The following is a 23,825-nucleotide window of genomic DNA, read 5'->3' on the forward strand; positions in this document are numbered from 1 at the left end:
GGAAAAATGTTAAAAAGATTTTTAAAGAACTGCGCATCTATTTTTGAAGCTGATTTGGCTGTTCAAGGCTTGCTAGCACTTTATCCATCTCAGTACTATTTCACTTAGTAAACAAATGCAGTTGCCATAATTGTTGCTTATGTGTCTGTGTTCCCTTCTAGGCTGTATGTTTTTGAAATTAGATACAATATTTATATCACAGCCCCTATGTATAGCACAATACCCATTGCTAATTCAGATTGTGTTTTAAGATATGAGACAAAATGTAAGACTTTTATTATAGTCATAAAGATCTAGCAAACCAACCAGAAAATAAATGCTAATTTTCAGTTGGTTGGCCGAGAACAAAAAAGCAAAGAATACCTAGTGCAAAACCATATCTCTGCTAACTACTGTTGGATTTAGAGCACACACATGCTAAAAAATATCTTCTTATCAAACATTTGAGGTTGGACCTGAAAAAATTATATCAGAAGTGAAAATAATCATGTGGTCTGACCAGCGTGGATCACACAAAGTAAGTGTATACTATATATAAAGTAGATAGACTACGAGGTCCTACTGTATAGCACAGGCAACTATATTCAATACCTTGTAATAACCTATAATGTAAAAGGATTTGAAGAAGAAATACATATATCGGAATCACTTGGCTGTACACCTGAAACACAACATTGTCAATCAACTATACTTCAAGTAAAACAAAACAAAAAACTAAGTGTAAAGGGAAGTATAGTTTTATAAATTCACCTCTGATATCCAATGGACCAACTGAAAGACAACAGAAACTACAACTATCTAGGAGACAGGACATGGCCGGCAAACAAGGCCGTTACCCTCGGTAACGGTCATACCTGCCAAAAAATATACAGACTAGCCTGCATTCATGAATACATAGGAATTCTTCATTTATCTGGCATTGTTAGGCAATGAGGTATGTTAGGAGAAGTTTTTTTAAATGACAAATTGAAGAGGAGTTATTTTAACCTTCACTCGGTAATTTTTTTCTAAAATTAAGAAATGTATCTACTGGTGTATCTAATGTTTCCTTGATAACTCGGGGTCATCAGTTCAATCAACGTTTGCATGAATAATGCAAATGGAAACAAGACAGGCATGCTTACTGAAACTGAAAATGACATAGCAATGGCTGGAATAACTGATGAGAGAGCAAGAAAAAAGCAAAACTGAAAACAAACCGTGATCAGGAAACAATCAGTCAAGTTCTGACTTTCTGTACTTCGTTTAAAAAAGAGATACCACAAATCCCAGCGAGAGACTCCAGCATCATTAGCTGTCTTCCTCCTTTGTTTCCACCTTCCTTTCCTTTTCCTTCTACCCTAGATTGTTCCAGGAAGTGTTTATAGCTCCTTGCAAGACACATTCTAATACTTGCTTTCTCTCACACAAACTTCACAATATGTCCATGTGATAAATGGTGTGGAGGTGAAAGAGAATTCATCACAGGGACAGCTCCTACGAAAATAAAATTAGAAACTAGCTTCTAAACATGCAGAGAGAAGGGCGTGGTGTCAGGCACTAATTTTCTTGCGAATTCCTCTCCATTTCTAATAGACGTTCTTCTTTACCAAGATCCCTTTTTATTGGTGTCCTATTCCAGACTGCTCCACTCCGCCCATCCTCATCCTGTAAAATACATTCACACTCTTTTGTGACCCTACTTATTTGCCCATTAAATAATCAATCATAGAACTGTGGGAATTAAATATAGAGTGAAATTAAAATGCTGGAGTCACTAGGAGGGTTTAAGCAGCTCCACCAGAAAATACTGGGCATGGATTTAAAAGAGGCTGCGTGGGACTTGCTCTTGTCCAACTTCTTTCTCAAGAAGTATCTGAAATAAGCCTAAATTCAGAGTTAATCAGACTGGCCTGCTTTCTCAGGTGGACTGGAACTCATTGCTCTTTCCCCTCAACTCCCTGATTTCAGTGGCACTTTCCGGAGAGGAGGTGGACTTTTCTGCCTACTGCAGAAGCTCAGTTCCCCCGGGGTCCACTCCCTGTCTGAATCCCACACTTGAGGCCAGATGGCAGCCTTCCCAGAACATTCGTGGCCTCCTTTCAGTTTTTGACCTGCTCAGATTGAGTCCCTCTAGACTCTTTCTGGAAACCTGATCTTCAACCCCTTTCCCTGACCTCGATGGTTACCTGCCTACTTTAGGCCTCAGGTGCTTTATCTATAAAATGATATAGTTGCCCTTAATTCTAAAGTCTTCTTTCTAAAGCGCTACAATGTGGTGGCTCCTTGAAAATGTTTCTCTTTGCTGGTTTTAATTTTGTAGAGAATTAAAACCCCAGCCACTCTAAAAGACAGTAAGTTACATTGGATAAGGAAAGTGTGCTTTTGTAGTTAGATTAACAGGGATGGAAGACGACTTAGTATGTTTTAAGATACTCATGATCTGTTCTTGTGAGAGTCGGGGAAGAAAGGGAAGAGAGTTAATAAAATACCAAACAATTGTGACAAATTAAGTTCACCAAGATGTAGGTAATTAGTTACTACTTGAATAAGCCACACAAATCCAATCCAAGTTTTCCTTTAGTTTTCTAACAAGGATCCCAGTGAACTAAGTCCCACGTTCAGTAACTCCACGTTCAATGGCTTAGTCTTTAAAAACTGTTATGTGGCTGGAAGCAGAAATATTGCCCATCAGTCCTAATTGATGTTTAGCTATCCCGCACATTTGAAATAAATTTATTACTTTGCCTGATCTCAGTGTAATACATTCTAAAGGGGCAAAGAGCACATGAAAAGTTATGGAGTCTCCATCTTCTACACTGAAGTGTGCAATAAGTTACATATTATTTGGCCGAGAAATTCACAAGGCATAGAAACCACACCATTAGCAATGTATACAGTGGTAAACAGCAGGTAATGAGAATGATATAAAACCGAACAGACTGTGTAGGTTGGCACTGCTGCCAGTAAAGCAATTATTAAATGCATTCATATGCATCTACGCTAGGTAAGCTCTTTAGGGCAATTGCTATGAATTCTACATACCTGTCAGGATATTATATATAGCCCAGTTTCTATGCCCTTTATTCAAAGACGCTGAGAAAGGGTTACTCTGGGTAAATTCAGACCTTTTCTCAATATAGAATTTGGTCAACATGCATTCTGAACAGCAAAATTTCACAGTATTTTCCTACACTAATTGCCACCTCAGCAAATGCAGGATTAAGTATAATGGATTATAAGAAGTTACAAAGGAAAGATGGAAGAAAAGAAGGAAGGTAGAAGAAAGGTGGATATGGAGTACTTCAACATTTATGTAGAGTGGACCTAAAACTAACCTGAGGTTTCCCTGAATTATTAGCATATGCTATAGAAACTTAAATGAAAAAATAACAAAACCCAGCAAGGGAAACTCAAAGATTCTCTGTTTTTTCACTTTACTGCATATACACGTCCATCTTAAGCAATCTATATGCTTATATCCAACAAGAGAGCATTGTTTTGCAAGGCTATTTGGGTTCTATCAGCATGTAAAGGTCGGACAACTCAACTTTAGCAGAGTCAGCTTTCAGGTGAATAATTGCTTCTTTCAGGTTGCGAGCATTTGAATTCTCCAGAAATGTTTCCCAAAACATGAAAATTAAAAGAGTCCTAGGACAGCGTCCTTTAGAAGTTTTATAGTATCAAGGTTTTTGGAGGAGGAGTATCCTTGTCCATTATCAACACAATGATTCCAAGCAGATCAGTTTATGCTGAGAATATTATATAACAGAACCCACTTCACATCCATTATACTGACAGTGATCTTCATTACTTCAACCTTGTGCTTCTTAGTAAAGTTGAAAATACTGAGCCAAGAACAGACAGTGACAATGCCAGAGACTCAGATGTACCTATAGGTGCCTTCAGACAACATCAGCCACCCAGGCTAAAGTCCTGATTTAAAACATCCCAACATGAATGAATCTCAAAAACCATATGCTGAGCAAGTGAAGCCAGATCAGAAGGGCACCTACTGTATTATTCAACTTACATGAAATTGTAAACTGGACAAAAGTCATCTCTAAAGATAAAAAACAGATCCGTGGTTGCCTTTGGGTGGGAGATGGGGATAATTTTGCAAAAGCCTGGGAGGAAACTTTCTAGGGTTTTAGAATTGTTATCTATCTTTATGGGGGTGCTAGTTATACAAATGTATACATTAATTAAAAGTCACTGAACCGTTGACTAAAAATGTCTGCATTTTATTGCATGTAAATGATACCTTAATAAGGTTGATTACAAAATGAACCAAAACCAAAACAAAGCAGAAGAAAAACCTCTCCAGACCTTAAAGAAAATACAGTTTTCTTCCAGGGTACCAGATTGGAAATGAGGCATTGGTCTGTTCTACCCTCAGATTATCCCTAGGATTATCTAGTCTATTTTAAAGCACTAGAGTCCCCTATCAGGAAAACTCACCCCATGTTTAATTACTTGGATTTCTTCTGTGCCTCTTCTCCCAACACAGTGAAGCCACTCACGGAAGGAAAACCAGCTTTTTCCAACTTTGCATCACCATATATTCTTTGCAAAGCTATTATTTATAGAATAAAATGTGGTGACACTTTGTAAAAATGTAGCTTTTTGAGGCTTACAAATCTTAACAGTTAACCTATTGCCTCCATTGGAATTTGGAAAAAAAATTATTTTGAAAATGAATAGCTGAGAATTGACATTTTTGCTTTTTGTGATTTTCTCTTCCCCTAAGATAGAAGTGAGTAGGAATGAGAAACACACATAAAGAAAAAATTATCTTGCTGCCTTTGCATGGTTATAATTTATAGGAGGCCCTTTTCAACAATAATCTATTATCAGAATCAATAAAATATAATCTCCATGAAGGCCAGGCCAGGATATTTGTCCCTTTTTCAGCAGATTGCAATACAAACCACATTCATGGATATGCTTCTTGATGATCTTTGTAATACTGGAACAGTTGACCATTTCCTCATGCCTCTTCACCTTAACTTCAACCTGATGACCTCACATTTCCTTCTCTATCACTTGGTTGTGGGCCTCTTTTCCAACTCCAACTCCAACTCGCATTTCACTCTGGAACCTCAGGAAGACTCACACCTTCCTGCTTTTTAGTGATACCTCAAGGTCATTTCCATATTGTGATCACCCTGAAGAATAGCCAGACAATTGTTATTTCAGAGCCATCTGATAGTTTGTAGCTCTAAAAATTAACTAAGGACCAAATTTGTCAAAAATATCCTAGTTTAAGATTTTGGTAATACAGCAACAGTAATCCCGAAGTCACTTATGACAATCAGTGTGGGAAGCACCCTCCTTCAGGAAGATCCTTTGCCATACAATACTCTTTCCCTGTCAGGTAATAAGGAAGCACGGCCGAGGAAAGTAACCTTTTCTGGAAAGAAATACTTGGCTTCAAGAAGGCTTGCAGTTCATATCTTTTTCTTGAATTAGATTCCCCATTAATTACTTTATCCACAAAGAGGTAATTATCAGAATTATGTAAGCAATTAAGGACATGCTACTTCTCATTCTTTCAGCTTGTTGACCTTTCTCACTTTATTTCATGTGGCTATCTGAAACATCAGTGATTTACATGTCTTTTTTTTTAACAGATTTCTGTGTGTGTGTGTGTCCCCATGATGAAAACATCATTAAAGTAAAATATCATGAATAGACTCTTAAGAAGCAGAGTCTACTGAAAGTCCTGGAAAATATGAAAGCATTAATATTCATGGACAGCTCTACACTCTGAAAGTTACTCCAAATTTTGTTGATCTCTCTTTTGTCTAGGAGTTTTTCAAATTTTCTACCATGATCATTTGTTAGTTTTATAATTACATAATAAAGGCATTACATCATACAATCTTTTGTTATCCATTGCAGTTTTATCCTTTCCTTGTCCTCAGCAGATATGTCATAGATTATTAGTACACAAGCAAAGACTTTCAACGTAACAGTACTTTATAGTGAGAAGAACTATACTGAGCTATCTCTATCCTAAGACAATGCACTAGGAAAGCACTAGGAATTCTTAAGCACTAGGAATACAGAGACGATCAAGGGGCAAGTTCCTTGCCTTTGAGTATACATGATCATTATAGCAAATGCTTAAATAGCACTTAGTATGTAACTCACCACAGCAGTCTTATTATCCTCCTTTTTAATAGATGAGCAGAAGAAGCCACAGGGAAGTCATAGGGTAAAGCCAGAATTTGAACCTAGGTAGACTAGTACACTCTACACGGCTTTAACTACTACATTAAAAAAATATATATATATATATGTTATATATATATATATATATATATATATATATATATATATAAACTCCAAGTATTCCAAAGTGACAAAACACTTATCTACCAAAACTCAAAAAGGAGCACACAAACTTGCATAGAAAATAAACATGTAAAAGTTCATAAAGAAACCACAATATAACCTGCTCCACATAATATACTGACTGCAGTGTCCTGGGCCTCTACCATCCTTAGGTAGCTGGAAATTACAACAAAATAATACTTTTCACCTTTGGAAACCACAGCATCTCTCATACCAACCAACCAATTACTTCCTTAGAGAGAATAGGAAATTAACCTGAATATCATAAAAAAATATATATACATAGCATTACTGATGTAGAATCTTTGTTTAAAGACAATAATTTCAATAGCAGAGGGAACGTTACCATTGTAGGCTTCAGATAACCTCTATATTTCTCAGATTTCATGCTAAATCATATAATGCCATATTGTGTCTGAAGCTATTTTTTCAATAGTCCATTTTCTTAAGTGGACTAGCAAAGCCGTAAATACTGAGGAACATTTTGGCTCCCAAATCCTAAAGCCATTCTGATTATGCCTGGGTGATCATGGGACGTCATCGGAACTACCAGAGGACTGGCTGAAATACCAGTGTTCTGGCCAGCTTACAAATTAGAAATTATACAGAATCCAATTTTATTTTTTTGTTAAGTAATTCCTATGAGGCTTTTAGGATGTCAGTGTAAAGTCCTTTCATGTGTGATCTTTATCCATTAGATAGGGAACAATGCCAATCCCCGTCATAAATACTTTCACAACCTGACACTGAAAATCCACTGTAGGGCATAGGACCTGCAAATAGGATGTGAATCACACACATCCACTCATTCAGACAATCACAAATATCCATTTTTAAGTCTACTATATGCCAATAATGTACCGGCCTCTCAGATGCTAAACCATGCTAAATGCTGAAACAGACATACTCAGTTCGGGCCCTCCTGGAACTTATTACCTACAGAAGTGCCTTCGTTGTAAATGGTCAGGGCTCAGCCAATGCTATTATCATCAGCAGGTGACCAAAGGATAGAGCTTGCTTTCTAAACAAGCTCCACACTCTTTGCTTTCAACATATTTGCTTTCCTTCAAGGCACATAATCCAGTGGTCAGTTTCTCCCAGTTAGTGAGGTTTGGGGAAAAGGTACCCAGTGAACAATTCCTTGTGGCCTCACTCTTTCCTCGCACTCTCCTCTGTCCTTCTGAGCTAAAGAGACGTGGATTAAAGTCACTTGCTCTACCCTTATTATTTTAAAATACGGCTGCTCCTGCTTTGAGGATTTCCACTGGACCAACAGAGCAGCAAAGCAGCACTGAATCAGAAGCAGGTAAATTTCAAAATGACAGCTCTAAACATATCCACTCTCCTTTTGTTCTCCTCCTATCCCTTTGCTCTGAACACCTCTGCCCTGAGGCTTTGCCTTTACCCTTCTCTGATTACTGCTCCAAAAGGGTTTCCAAGAGCGGGGAGTATTTATGGTTTCATTTGCTCCCAAGTCCTTGGTGGAAAAGGATGCTTGCTTCCTGATTCTTACTATTTCCACACTCACATCATCAACACAAAAATCATCATTAAAAAAAAAATTTCCTCAGCTTCATATTTCTTCTGGGCCAACACTGAAAGAATATTTTCAAAGAAACAATATCCTCTCTCCTTTGCCCTTCTGAGTTTCACGTTCTTACCTCCAGTCTCATTTTCAACCCTTATTACGGGATGCATCACAAAAACAGAAGAAAGTTCTTTGTGCTTTCCTGTACCAGCTAATTATTCTAATTTGTTCTGTCTCTACGGAACAGAATGCGAAATGAACACAAAGGCTGATTATGCGACCTCTTCCAAGGGAATGGTCTGAGAGTTGTCTATTTACTAATGAAGCTCAGTGTGTATTAAGGGTTGACTGAAGCAATCATCAGGAATTTTCATCCCTTAAATTAGTCTTTTCTACCAGATGCACATCTTTCATTTCGGATAATATAACTTTTAAGTTCAGGATACAACTGGACAAAAGAAAAGAAAAAAGGTAACCAACACAACATTTGCAGTAATAACACAGTAACAGCTATCATCCTTCCCTGAGGAATTCAGCCTACTTTATGGACACAATTTAGTACAAACTCATAAGAAAGCTAACAAAGCCCCAAACCACTTCACAAGAGCATAGAGAGGTAAAGGTCAGAAATTATTACTGCCAGACCCAGCAGACAATGGCACCTACCGGAAAGAGCACAGGACAGGAAAACCTAGAAGCCTATGTTCCAGTTTCGGTTATTCCTGTAAGCATTAGTACGATCTGAGTGAGCTCAGCCTGCCCTGCTTTTTCCGTTTATAAAAACCTACATCATCCTCTCAGTAGAATGAAATGCCACATCTGAAAAGTTGCAGATCTCTTTAGGAAAGAAAAAAGCTCATGCTTTCCAACCAAAATGGAATAATTCAGTCAATGGAGACTTAATAAAACTCTGCCATAAAGCAATTGTTTACTTGAAATCTATCTTTTGTGGTATATTTATTGGGGTAAGGAGTGTAAGCAAATCATAATCAGAGTTACCGATTATTCCAGAAATCAAGGTCATTGAGTTCAGATTCCAACGTTGACCCTGACCCAGGCTTACAGAGATGTAAGATGTCCCAATACCTCATATCCAGCATACATGGGAGAAACTAGGTATGCAGACAGATCCTCTTATAAATATCCCGTATGTCATGGTTTTAATACAGGATCTCAGATTCATTGCCATTCTTCGCATCCAGATGTGGGCATTTTCCCTTGAATTTGGGCAGGCTTTCCATGGCTTCAAACAATACAGCAGGGGTCAGTAACTTATGGCTGGTGGGCCAAGTCTAGGCCTCTACCAGCTTTTATAAATGAAGTTTTATTGGAATACAGCCATGTTCCTTAGTATATGTATTGTTTGTGTCTGTTTTCACATCACAGCAGCAGAGCTAAGTAGTTGCAAAAGAGACTGTATGGCTTGTAAAGCCTAAAATATTGACTGTCTGACACTTTATGGAAAAAGGTCTCCAACGCCTGCAATAGTATATAATGAAAGTGATGCTATGTAACATCTAAGACTAGGTCATAAAAGGTCATGCAGCTTTTGCATGATTCTCGTGGAATGCTTCAACCCTGGACACTCATTCTCTTGGAATACTCTATCTTGAATCCTAACTACCACGTTATGAGAAGTCCAAGCCACCTGGGCAGCCATCTATAGGCACTCCAGTCAACAGTCCTTGTTGGGCCCAGTCTTCAAGGGCCAGACATGTGAATTAAAATTATCTAGATGATTCCAGCCCCAGCCATCTGAATCCTCATGAGCTGAGGTTTCAGATATCAGTCATGGAGTAGAGACGAGCCATCTCCTCTGTGTACTGTTTGAATTGCTGACCCACAGAATCTGGGCACATATTAAAATTTTTGTTTATTTCACCACTAAGTTTGGACTTCTTTATTATGTAGCAATAGATAACTATAGCACTGTGTCTGTACACAGGATTTCTACATTTCACAGAGCACAGATTTTTAGATGTGAATGTTGACTGCTCAATTTCTAAGAAGAATGTATACACACACATAGGTACAAAATGTTTATGTATATGTAAATATTAGACCTATATAAACTAATCTGTATTATCCATAAAATGAGGGGGCCTTTGATAAAGGCTAACATTATTTTTCGGTATTTATTGTGTTCCAAGAACTGATAAATTCTTGCATTGTACGAATTTTCTCTTTCACCCTCATAGCAACTCCCTGAGAGAAGTAATGGTATCTCTATTTTATAGATGAGAAAACTGAGGCAAAAACAGATAACATGCTCAAGAGTACTCAACAAGTAAATTTTAGAGTCAAGATTTGAACCCAGGTTCTCAAGTTTTAGATCCCTTACTCATACTTACCAAGCTATATACTGAGGAAGGAGATGAAAGCTGACGCCATTACCTCATGCTCAAGAAGTTAGACAGAAACTTAGCAGGTATGGTTGAAAGAAGACAGAACTTGGAGTCGTAAGTCCAGAGCCTGAGTTATGAGATGAATTCTCCTCTCATCTAGATATAGGTTTGTTTTTAGAAAATGAAGAAGATCACTGCATATTTTGATTGTTAATTTCTGTACTTAATGATTACCAAAGAATGGAATTTTACCAGGGAGCTATTTTGCAATGACATAAATTATTGATTCAAACTCAAACCTTTATTATAAATTATTGATTCAAAATCAAATCTTTATTAAGTCTCCCTTGCATCAGAAGTTTTTCCCACTCTTCATTTCTTTGAAACCCTTTCCTGTCTACTCTTGGCCAAAGCTTGAAGCCTAATTTAACACTTGGAAATAAAATAATGAAATAGTCATAACACAGCAATTCCAATGCCTACTGAAATGGAAGCTCTAAATAACTTTTCAGATAATTTAGGAAATTAAAAATATTTACATCATAGATGCAAAGACAGAAGTTACTTGTGTAATAAATGGTGAGACAAAAAGTTTCTGGTCAAGTAGATTTGTTTATATATGATCACTAATCTGAGTTCTACCCCTGTGCTAAAACCCAGTGACAGGTTGCATACAGCTTCTAAAGGGATAGTTCAGTGCATTGGGTCAAATTCATGCCATAAAATGTGGTATTAGTAGTAGTACTAGAAGACAGAGTGACTGTCTTCTTTGGGACATAGATGAAGACCCCAAGATAGACAATATCAAGGACAAATTATGTAGAATAAGATATTATCTCAGTCCTTGGAACATGTCATCCAGGATAGAACAAGAAGTAGATTTATTATCAAGTACATGAAGCCAGAGACAGTAAGCAATGAGTGGTAGTTGGTTAAAATAGACAGGTTTTAGAAGTAGAGGCACGGATGTAGAAAACAAACTTAGGGTTACCAGGGGATTGTGGCAGGGAGGCTAAATTGGGAGATTGGGACTGAAATATACACACTACTATACATAAAATAGATAACTAATAAGAACCTGCTCTTCTTATTAGCCCAGGGAACTCCATTCAGTACTCTGTAATGGGCTATTTGGAAAAGACTCCAAAAAAAAAAAATAAAAGTGGGGCTTCCCTGGTGGCACAGTGGTTGAGAGTCTGCCTGCTGATGCAGGGGACACGGGTTCGTGCCCCGGTCCGCGAAGATCCCACATGCCGCGGAGCGGCTGGGCCCGTGAGCCATGGCTGCTGAGCCTGCGCGTCTGGAGCCTGTGCTCCACAACGGGAAAGGCCACAACAGTGAGAGGCCCACGTACTGAAAAAAGAAAAAAAAAAAAAGTGGATATATGTACATGTATAACTGATTCACTTTGCTGTACACCTGAAACTAACACAGCACTGTAAATCAACTATACTCTAATAAAAAATTTTTAAAAAAACAGGTTTTAAGAACCATAGTCTGGGAGCAGTGTGGATTGGAAAGACCTGGCAAGAAATATTTCTGCATCCTCAGACAGTGCTCCCCAAGCTGGCTATTGCAAGGGTAAGCATTTAAGAGATCTTTGACCTAAGGAGGACATGAGATTAACAATCTATCCCAATGTGCATGAATTATTCTCCTCGGTGCTATCAGAAATCAGATGGCATCCTAGAGCAGGGGTCAGCAGATCTTTTTTGTAAAGGGTCAGATAGTAAATATTTTGGATTTTCTGTACCATACGTCTGCATTACAACTGCCCATCTGCTGCTGTAGCACAGAAACAGCCATGCACAATACGTTAATGAATGGATGCGGCTGTGTTCAATCCAAACGTTATGTACAAAACCAGGAGTCAAGCGAGATCTGATCAGTGGGCCAGAGTGTGCGGACGCCAGTTCTGGGTCAGTGTTCACAGCTGAATGAGTCATGAGGCCTTAAGTTCCAGTTCTCATTGTACTACTTTCTACCTGGGTGAACTTGGGTTCGTCCTTTTATTTATATGGGCCACTGTATTAGTCAAGGTTCTCCAGAAAAACAGAACCAACAGCATGTGTATACAATGTGCCCATATATACTGATAGATATAGATCTAGATATCGATATTGATACCTAGATCTATATCCATATCTATATAAAGATAGAGAAAGAGAGAGAGATTTTAAACAACTGGTTCACACAATAATAGAGGCTTGGTAAATTCAAAATCTGCAGGTTAGGCTGTCTAGAGACTCTAGGAAGAGTTGCAGTTCAATTTCTGTAAGTCTTCTGGCAGAATTCCTTTTTGCGACAGGGAGGTCAGTCTTTATTAAGAGCTTCACCTGATTGGATGAGGCCCATGCATATTATGGAGGATAATCTGCTTTACTCAAAGTCCACCACAAATTTAATTATGAATTTCATCCAAAAACACCATCACAGGGACTACCCTGGTGGCACAGTGGTTAAGAATCCGCCTGCCAATGCAGGGGACACGGGTTTGAGCCCTGGTCTGGGAAGATCTCACATGCCGTGGAGCAACTAAGCACATGCACCACAGCTACTGAGCCCGTGCACCTAGCGCCCATGCTCTGCAACAAGAGAAGCCACCACAATGAGAAGCCCGCACACCACAACAAAGAGTAGCCCTCGCTTGCTGCAAATAGAGAAAGCCCACGTGCAGCAACGAAGACCCAATGCAGCCAAAAATTATAAATAAATAAAACATAAAAATTTTAAAAAACACAAAAACACCATCACAGAAATATCCAGAATAATATTTGACCAAATAACTGGGCATGGTGGCCCAGACAAATTGACATGGAAAATTCACCACCTAAGCCATAGTTTTGTCACCTTTTACTGAGAAATATGACTTATCTGAACTATTTTGATACCTAGAAGATACCTTCTAGAGGTAACACCCTCAGTATTTTACATGGTAGGCAGTAGAGGGAATGAGCCCATTTGCCCAGTCATATGACACCTAAAGGATAAAATTCTGTCTTCTCTCTCCAACCCACAAGGATGAATGCCAAAAATACATCACTTATATCTGCTTTAGCTAACATAGGATAGGTCTGGAACAGACCTATGCTCCCAGTAAGTCTCATGAAATGCTGTTTCATTAAGGAGAGACTTTACTTGCTAAGATTAGAAGCAAAAGAGGGTGGTGGATGAAAAACTGCCCCAGGATATAAGCTCATGCAAGGAAGCAGGAGAGAGAATGGGTATCCAAAGATGTGCTCTATGAGCCAACACTAATTCCACAGCATCAGGTTATAATTCAGGGAGCCCAACCACTGGGTTTTTTTTCCCCCTTCTTCTTTTCCCCCAAAGAGGGACAAGCATACTGACAAAGGAAGAGCATCAGTCACCACAGATAAATTCCTTTTTAGAGGTGATCTCGCAAATGGTTTGGCTCAGTGTAGACTATGATTTGGCTCCCCAAACCATAAGCTAGAGCATTTCATTCCAGGTCCCTCCTCAAATATCCATGATAGGTAAAACTCTGGCATCAAGTAGGTCTTGAAATCTCCCCAGGTGATTATAATATGCAACCAGGGCTGAGAATCTGGAGATGTAGAGCAAATTTAAATTGAACTTTAGTTAAACAGTAAAACAAGCTCTGACTCTATTAGCTGGAGCTAGACAAGGGATATGGATTTAGTGGGATGAGAAGATAAAGGACACCAGGGAGTAAATCAAATGCTTTACACCTGTGCTTAGCTAATTGTTACTCAGATAATTCAGACAATCTTACAGCACCTGAACCCTGAAATTCCTTAGTTCTGTTTAAAAAAAAGTAACTCTTCAAGTAACTGAACTCTGAGAATCATGCCAATCATAAAAAGAAGAAATCTTATTTTTTGAATTAGTTGATTTCATATATACTGTTTCACTTTCATGATATTAATTAGTTATCTTTCTTTCCATTTTATGTTTGAGGAAAGTAAGGCTTTAAAGTCTCAGTAATTTTCTCAAGGTCACTTGTTAAGGGTGTGGTAGGCAGCATAATGGCTCCTAAAAATGCCCTCACCCTAATCTCTAGAACCCAATAATATGTTACCTTACACGGTAAAGAGGACTTTGCAGATATGACTGAAGTTATAGGCCTTGAGATAGAAAGATTATCCTGGATTACCTCATGGAACAAATCTAATTGCATGAGTCCTTAAAAGCAGAAAACCATTCCCAACTGTAGAAAGGGAAAGAGAGAGATGTCCTAATAGAAGCAGAATCAGAGAGATGCAACATTTTGGGGTTTGTAGGTGGAGAAAGGGGACTCTGAGTCAAGGACTACAAGTGACCGCTGGAAGCAGATAAAGTCCAGGGAACAGAAACACCCCTAAGAGCCTCCAGAAAAGAATGTAGCTCTGCCAACACTTTTTTTTCTTTTTTAACCATCTTTATTGGAGTATAATTGCTTTACAATGGTGTGTTAGTTTCTGCTTCATAACAAAGTGAATCAGCTATACATATACATATATCCCCATATCTCCTCCCTCTTGCGTCTCCCTCCCACCCTCCCTTCCCTATCCCACACATCTAGGTGGACACAAAGCACAGAGCTGATCTCCCTGTGGTTTGTGGCTGCTTCCCACTAGCTAGCTATTTTACATTTGGTAGTGTATATATGTCCATGCCACTCTCTCACTTCATCCCAGATTACACTTCCCCATCCCTGTGTCCTCAAGTCCACTCTCTATGGCTGCGTCTTTATTCCTGCCCTGCCCCTAGGTTCTTCATAACCATTTTTTCTTTTTTTTTTAGATTCCATATATATGTGTTAGCATATGGTATTTGTTTTTCTCTTTCTGACTTACTTCACTCTGTATGACAGTCTCTAGATCAATCCACCTCACTACAAATAACACAATTTCATTTCTTTTTATGGCTGAGTAATATTCCATTGTATATATGTGCCACATCTTTATCCATTCATCTGTCGATCCTGCCAACACTTTTACTTTACTCAATTGAGACCAATGTCAGACTTGTAAGGTCATAAATTTACGTTGCTTTGAGTCACTAAATTTGGGATAATTTGTATGAAAGCAATAAAAAAAATACAGAGGTCCTACAAGAGCCAGGCTATATATTTATACTTAAGTATTTCTGAAATGAATTTAACCTTGTGATTGACAGCAGCAGCAGCAGCTTCCAAGGGATCCCACCACACACCTGAGGCAAAAGGAGCCTAATACAAAGCAGTGACAGCAGCAGGTCACTGCCCCACACTTGGGGTAGAGGGGGACTTGATCTACTGTAGCAGCAGCATAGCCTGAATGGGAACCCATCCTCCTGTGGCACTAGTCCCATCAACATTAGTCTAATCTGCTAGCATCTGCTGTGCCAACAGGCCCAACATATACAAACCCCCCAACTCAGTAGCATTAAGTGAGCCAGGCTCAGTGTTTCCTGAAACTCATATCCAGTTGCACTGGAAATCCAAGATATCACCTACTGTTATGAAAACATAAACAATAACAGAAGACTGGGAACTTCAGAAAGAAAAGGGGAACAATGGAATGGGTGAAAACAAATGGGGTAAATATAAGAGACTATCATTAGCCTCATGAGTTTCTTAAATTCTATATGATGGTCAAAGCAAAAATGATGACACCATCTGATAGGGTTCTCAATGTAGAGAAAGGAAATACTACAGAAAATCATACTTTAAAACTGGGGAATATTAAGAGACCTAAATGGAAGTAAAATTTTGAAACTTCACTTGAAGTAATGGAACACTGATTCCAGTAGGCTATGATAAATTACATATGTATACTGTAATGCCAAAAGCAACCACTAAGAAAACTATACAAACAGTATACACAAATGATTATAAATGAATTAAATTAAAATGGACTTATTAAAAAATGTTTAAGTAACCCACAAGAAGGAAAAATAAGGGAAACACAGGATTGAGAAACTAAGGTAAAAGATAAAACAAAAAATAACATGGTAGATGAAATCTTTGACATGGTAATAATTACATTAACAGTAAATGGTCTAAATAACCAAGTCAAAGACAGAGATTGGAAGAGTAGATTAAAAAATTGCAAGCATGATCCAACTATATACTGTGTATAAGAAGCTTACTTTAAACATCATGATATAGGTAGTTCAAAGTAAAAGGATGAAAATGATATATCATGTGAACATTAATCAGAAAAAGCAGGAATGGCTATATTAATATCAGATAAAGTACACTTCAGAGCAAAGGAAATTATTAGGGGCAAAGAGGGTCATTACATAAAGATAATAGGAATAATCCACCTAGATGACCTAGTGATACTAAATGTGTGTGCACCAAACAACAGAACTTCAAAATACATGAAGCAAACACTGAAAAAGGTAAAAGGAGAAAGTTTTAAATCCACAATTATTATTTGAGACTTCAACACAGCAATTTATACAACTACCAGAGAGAAAAATCAGCAAGGATATGGAAGAACTGAAAACATCATCAATCAACAGGATATAACTGACATTTAAAGAACACACTCAGTAAGAGCAGAATACATATTCAAGTGTCCATGGAACATTCACTCATATACCATATACTGGGCGATAAAAAAACATTAGGAGATTTAAAAGAATTAAAATCATAGAGAGTATGTTCTCTAGCCATAATGGAATCAGACTAGAAATCAATAAGAGAAAGACAACAGGAAAATCTTCAATCACATGAAAACTAAACATCACACTTCCAAATAACTCATGGGTAAAAAAGACAGCATCAAGGATAAAATTTTAAATGCATAGAATAAAAGAAAATGGAGATAGAACAGATCAAAGTTTGTGGAATGAAGTGAAAGCAATGCTGAAAGGGAAGTTTATAGCACTAAATTGGGAAAGAAAATATTTCAAAGAAATAATCTAATTTTCTATATTAAAATAGTAAAAAAAGGAAGAGGAAAAAAACACTAAACAAGCAGAAAGAAGGAAATAATAAAGATGAAACATAAATCCATGAAACTGAAAACAGGAAAATAGGGGGGGAAATCAATGAAACAAAAGGCTGGTTCTTTGAAATAAACAATCTAACCAATAAAGATCTAGAAAGACTGATAAAGATAAACAGAGAGATGGCACAAATCACAGATATCAGAAATGCAACCAGGGATACCATGACATATCCTGCAGGTTAATGAGGGACAAGTTACTATGAACAAGTCTACACTATGAATTCAAAAATGTAGATGAAATGGGCCAATGTTTCTACACCCAAAACTACCAAAACTCAGCCAAGATGAAATAGATAATCTCAATTTTCCTGTAACCATTAGAAACACTGGTTTTTCATTTAAAAACTCCCAAAAGAAATGTTCAGGCTTAGATGTTTCACTTTTACCCAAGACTTAAAGAATTAACACCAATTTTACATGATTTGATAAGAAATAGAAGTAGAGGGAACAGTTTCTAATTAATTTTATGAAGCCAGTATTACCTTGATATCAAAACCAGACAGGGATAGTATAGAAAGAAACCTACAGACCAATATTTTTTATGAAATTGGCTGAAAAACCCTCAGCCAAATATTAGCAAATTAAATCCAGAAATATACGAAAAGAATAATATACCATGACCAAGTGGGATTTATTCCAGTTATGCAAAGTTGGTTAAATATTGGAAAATTAAACAGTGTAATCTACCATATCCAATACATTAAGGGGGAAAAGTCATGTGATCCTATCCATTAATGCAGAGAAAGCATTTGACAAAATCCAATCCCATTCATGATTTTAAAAAAAGAAGAAAAAAAACTCCAAGCAAACTAGGAATAGAAAAGGAGCATACTGAAACTCATAAAGATGATCTACAAACAACCTATACCGACATTATATTTAACTGTGAAAGACTGGATGCTTTCTCTGTAAGATCAGAAAAAAGGCACCGATATCTGCTCTCAGCACTTTTATTAAATATATCACTGGAGGTTCTAGTAAGAAAATAAAGCAAAAATAAATAAATACATAAATTTAAAAGTTAAATTTTTAAAAAGTTTATTTAAAAGATAAAAGGACTATTCCTACTACGTTGCATAGGAAGGAACATATCCTACTGAATGTTGAATAGTAATATATCCTATTATACTGAATAAGGAAAAGTAAAACTGTCTGTATCTGAAGATGAGATGATAATCTAAATGGAGAAAATACCAAGGAATCCACAAAAAGCTTGAGAAATAATATTAGTTTGTAAATGATTTAGAGTACAAGATCACCACAATTTTATCAAATTATATATTAATAACAAATGTGTAGAAGCTTAAATAAAACTATGTGATGCCATTTACAACTGACCTAAATAAATACTTAAATATAAGCCCAATAAGACATTTATAGGACCTCTAGACTGAAAATTACAAAATGCTGATGAAGAAAAATTTTTAAGTCCCAAACAAATAGGGAGACATACCTTGTTCATGGATTAGAAAACACAACATGATAAAGATGTCAATTCTCCCCAAGTTAAGAGGTTTAACACAATTACTCTTAAAATGCCCTCAAGGTTTTTGTGGATCTAGACAAGCTTATTCTAAGATTTATATGGTAAGAAGAGGCTGAAGAATAGCTAAAACAACTTGTAAAGGAAGACGAAAATGGGAGGAATTAATCTACCCAATTTCAAGATTTTGCAGTAATGATGGAGGGTAGATACATAGATCAATGGAATGGAATAGAGAACTCAGAAATAGACTGACATAAATACATATAACTTGTTTTTGACAGCAGTGCAAAAGCTATCAAGGAAGAATAGACTTTTCAAAAAATGGTACTGAAACAGTTGGACATCCCTCGACAAAAACAAACAAACAAAAAATGAACCTTAACCTCCACACCTTACACAAAAATTAAATCAAAGTGGATCATAATCTTAAATGTAAAAGCAGGACATTTTTAGAAAAAAAAATAGGAGAAAATGTTTGGCATCTAGAACTAGGGGAATAATTCTTAGACTTGACACCAAAAGTATGATCAATAAAGGCAAAAGGTGATAAATTGGATCTCATCAAAATGAGTTAAAAATGCTTCATAGAAGAGCCTTTTAAGTGGATGAAAACTCAAATTACACAGTAGGAAAACATATTTGAAAATCCCATATGAGACAAATGACTTGTATCTATAATATACAAAGAACTCTCCAAACAACTTAAAAAAATCCAACTAGAAAATAGGCAGAAGACAGGAACAGACATTTCATGGAAGAGAATATACACACGGCAAAGGAGCACATGAAAAGATGCTCAGCATCATTAGCCATTAGGGAAATGCCAATTAAGACCATAATGAGATGTCAGAGAGTAACTAAAATTAAAGTATAGTGACAACATCAAATGCTGGCGAGTACATAGAAAAATTATATCACATCACTGGTGGGAAAATAAAATGGTTTAGCCACTCTGATCAACAGCTTGACAGTCTCTTTTAATCCTAAAAGTAGATTCACCCTACAACGCAGTAATTGTACTCTTGAGCATTTATCCAAAAGAAACAAAAACTTAATTAAGTTCCCACAGAAACTTACACATAAATGTTCATAGCAGTTTTATTTATAATAGCCAAAAACTGGCAACTACCCAAATATCTTTCAGTGGATGAATGTTGAAACAAATTGTGATAAAATCTTATGATAGAATACTACCGAGCAACAAAAAGGAACAAATTATTAATATACGCAAAAATTGAAATGAACTTCAGGGGAATGATGCCGAGGGAAAAATTTTGAAAAGCCGATCTCCAAAGATTAAGTAATTCATGATTATGTTTACATATTATTCTTAAAATAACAAAACCGTGGAGATGGAGAACAGATTAGAAGTTGCCAAGGGTTAGAGATGGGGGTAGAAGGTACAGCGGGGGAACTCTGTGAGGTTTTTGTGGTTCCAGTGCAAATAATACAGCAATCTTGATTTTAATCCCTAAAGATTTCTAAAAGCAATTCCTAATAAGAGGTGTCCAGATATTTAGCAATGGCAGATTAGAGGTATAGCTCCCCAACATAACAACTTCAAAAGAGAACATACTAATTCAATGCATATGTTAATTTCAAAAAGGCCAGTCACAATACTTAAATGGTATATATCTTAACGATATTATTCTAAGTATCCAGCTATACCAGATGGACTAGCAAGATTTTCTGTACATTCAACCTTATTTAAGACAGTAAATCTTATAATAAGACAGTTAAAAAAAGAAAAAGAAAAAAAAAAAAACAAACCTCAACTACAGTTGGATATTCTCATAGGAAGATGAGGTGAAAATATGCAGCAGCGGTTCAAAAGCTTAAGCAGTGGCACCTAAATTTGGTTGTGCACTAGAATCATCTGAAGCACTTTTTAAAAACCCTCACACTGACGGTTGGTCATCGTAGACCAATAAAATCATTTTAAATCTCCTCAGACGATGCCAATGTCTGGCCAGAACTGAGAACCAGTGGACTAAGCAGAAGGGGATGTTTCTACAAAGATCTCTTAACAGTAAGTCCTTTCACCCAATCAGATTTACCTCCCCGCAAAGGGCTAAAGAACGCTAGTGTTGTCCATACTTGCTTAGCTTTAATTAGCACTTGTGACTTGCCCAAAACCTAGATCATGTTTCCCCTAAATTTCATGTTATTCCCTACGTTTTTCAAACCCAGGGCTAAGGGGTTTGCCAGGATGAGATTTTAAGTGCTCACACAGGGGAAGTCCCTGGCAAACCAGGACAGCGGTCACTCTACATTGAAATGTAAAGCATCCTAAATAACCCTGCCACTGCTCCCAGATCCTAGTCTGTGCCAACCAGTGGAGAAAAGGCATTCTCCATTACTACCACGGCAAATGCTGCTGTACTTGCCTTGGCTGGTCCCTATCTTTTCCAGGCACCACTCCCCTTCACCTGCTGGTGGACGCTTTGGCCAGCTGACAATGCAGATATTTTCAAACTTTAAGGTGAATAAAAATCATCTGGAGGGCCTGTTATAACAGAGATCACTGAGCCCCACCAGAGCTGCTGATTCCATAGGGCTGGGACAGGGCCCTAAAACTTGAATATCTGACACATTATCAGGGGACGCTGGTAAAACTGGTCAGGTTGTTACCGAATGCAGGTTCGTGTGTCTGAAGCACAGTGAGGCCAAACAAACCTAAAGGTTGGAGTCTGGAGCAGAGAAAGGTTTACTGCAGGATCGAGCAAGGAGAGGGGTGGCCCGAGTTCCAAAACACCCTGAAATCTCCAAAGGATTTCAGCAAAGCATGTTTAAAGGCCAGGTGAGGGAGGGACGTCCCAGGGAATGTGATCAGCTCGTGCACAATCCTCTGATTGGTTATGTTGAGGCCACAGGGCAGGTAACATTATCCATCCTTAGGTGCCAGAAGGTCTGGGGGCTACGTGCTCATGATCATCAAGGAGTTAATTTCTTCCACTGGGCGGTGGTTTTGAGCATCTGAAAACTCAAGAAATATGCCTGAGATACTATTATCTGAGTACTTCAGAGAGGAACTACAGCAGAGGATATGGGGGATGGGTCTGTCCTAGGAAGGCCCCATAGGGTACTGCTTGGTTACAAGGTGACCATACTCTGAGAACCACTGCTCTAGTGGCCTGGAATGTTCAGAAAGTAATGGAAGAATCCCTTCCCAGGTCTAGATTCTAGTATCGCCAGCTATTTTGGTGGGGGGAAGGGTAAGTTTTGTCCTTGCTTGGACTTCTGGTTCATTTATATCAAAGCCTATTTGAGGCAGTGCGCTCGGCAGTCCTGCAGTTCTGTCTTTTGCTTCAACAGTGTTTGGAATGAACAGACCCAGGGACGCTCCTTGCTCCAGCCCCCGACCACCCTCCAACCTTTCTTCCTGTCGCAACCTTTGGAATCAGCCACTCAGCTATCCTCAGCCTCCAGGACAGGCCAACACCGTTTTTTGAGCTTAGCTCCTTATCACTGATCAACCACGAGTTCCCAGGTGCGTCAGAATTATTCCATCGAGGTGGAGGCCGCCGTCCACCGCCTGTTCAACATGCATCTGGGGACACTTACCTCTCTCTGAGCTTCTATTTCGACAGCAACAATGGGACTCTGGACAGTGTGGGCCACATTTTTCGCCAACTGGCTGAGGAGAAGTGTGAGGGCGCCCAGCGTCTCTTGAAAATGCAAAACCAGTGCTGTGGCCGCGCCCTCTTCCAGGATGCGCGGAAGCCTTCTCAAGATGAGTGGGGTAAAACCCAGGACGCTGTGGAAGCCGCCATTCTTAGGGAGAAGAGCCTGCACCAGGCACTATCAGATCTGCGCGCCCTGGGTTCCGCCCGCGCAGACTCCCACCTCTGTGACTTCCTGGAGAGCCGCTTCCTGGAGGAGCAGGTGAAACTCATCAAGAAGATGGGCGACCACCTGACCAACCTCCGCAGGCTGGCTGGTCCGCAGGCTGTGCTGGGCGAGTATCTCTTTGAAAGGCTCACCCTCGAGCACAAACAGGAGTCTCTTAAGTCCAGCGGCCTCTGAGGAGCCCCTCTGGCATCAGAGCTTCTGCCTGAAGCCCTGCTCTGCAGCTACTAGGCAGCTTTGTAACCGCCCTCGAGCCCTCTCCCAAGCCTTGGACCAAATGGAAACAATAACGCTTTTTGCAGAAGGAAAAAAAAAAAAGCCTATTTGAAACACAAACAGAATAAAGAGGAAAAAAAGAAATATATATATATATATATATGTATATATATATATTCATGTTTTTTTCTTTTTTAAAAATTTATTTTACTGAAGTATAGTTGATATACAATGTTGTGTTAGTTTATGCTGTACAACAAAGTGATTCAGTTATACATATATACAATTTTTCATATTCTTTTCCATTAGGTTAATTACAGGACATTGAATATAGTTCCCTGTACTATACAGTAGGACCTTGTTGTTTATCCATCATATATATAATAGGTTACCTCTGCTAATCCCAAACTCCCAATCCATCACTCCCCCACCTCCCCCTTCCCCTCGGGAACCACAAGTTTCTGTGAGTCTGTTTCTGTTTCATGGATAAGTTCATTTGTATATTTTAGATTCCACATATAAGTGATATCATATGGTATTTGTCTTTCTCCTTCTCACTTACTTCATTTAGTATAATAGTCTCTAGGTCCAGCCATGTTGCTGCAAATGGCATTATTTCATTCTTTTTTATAGCTGAGTAGTATTCCATTTCATATATATCACATCTTCTTTATCCATTCATCTGTCAGTGGACATTTAGGTTGTTTTCATGTCTTGGCTATTATAAATAGTGCTGCTGTGAACATAGGGGTGCATGTATGTTTTCGAATTATAGTTTTGTCCAGATATATGCCCAGGAGTAAGATTGCTGGATCATATGGTAGCTCTATTTTTAGCTTTTTGAGGAACTGCCATAGTGTTTTCCATAGTGGTTGCACCAATTTACATCCCCACCAACAGTGTAGAAGTCAGTCAGAAAGAGAGAGACAAATACCGTATGCTAACACATATATATAGAATTTAAGAAAAAAAATGTCATGAAGAACCTCGGGGTAAAACAGGAATAAAGACACAGACTTACTAGAGAACGGACTTGAGGATATGGGGAGGGGGAAGGGTAAACTGTGACAAAGCGTGAGAGAGGCATGGACATATAT

General features: G+C 38.1%; 1 pseudogene across 1 annotated transcript; it reads left to right on the plus strand.

Moving 5' to 3' along the window:
- Positions 1-812: 812 nt before the first annotated feature.
- LOC307176372 (ferritin light chain-like) lies at positions 813-22,761 on the plus strand (annotated as a pseudogene). The gene is made up of 2 exons: positions 813-841; positions 22,147-22,761. The product of its transcript is annotated as a ferritin light chain-like (transcript).
- The last annotated feature ends 1,064 nt before the right edge of the window (positions 22,762-23,825 follow it).

This window comes from Stenella coeruleoalba (assembly GCF_951394435.1).
Source record: "Stenella coeruleoalba genome assembly, chromosome: 17".
Taxonomy (NCBI): domain Eukaryota; kingdom Metazoa; phylum Chordata; class Mammalia; order Artiodactyla; family Delphinidae; genus Stenella; species Stenella coeruleoalba.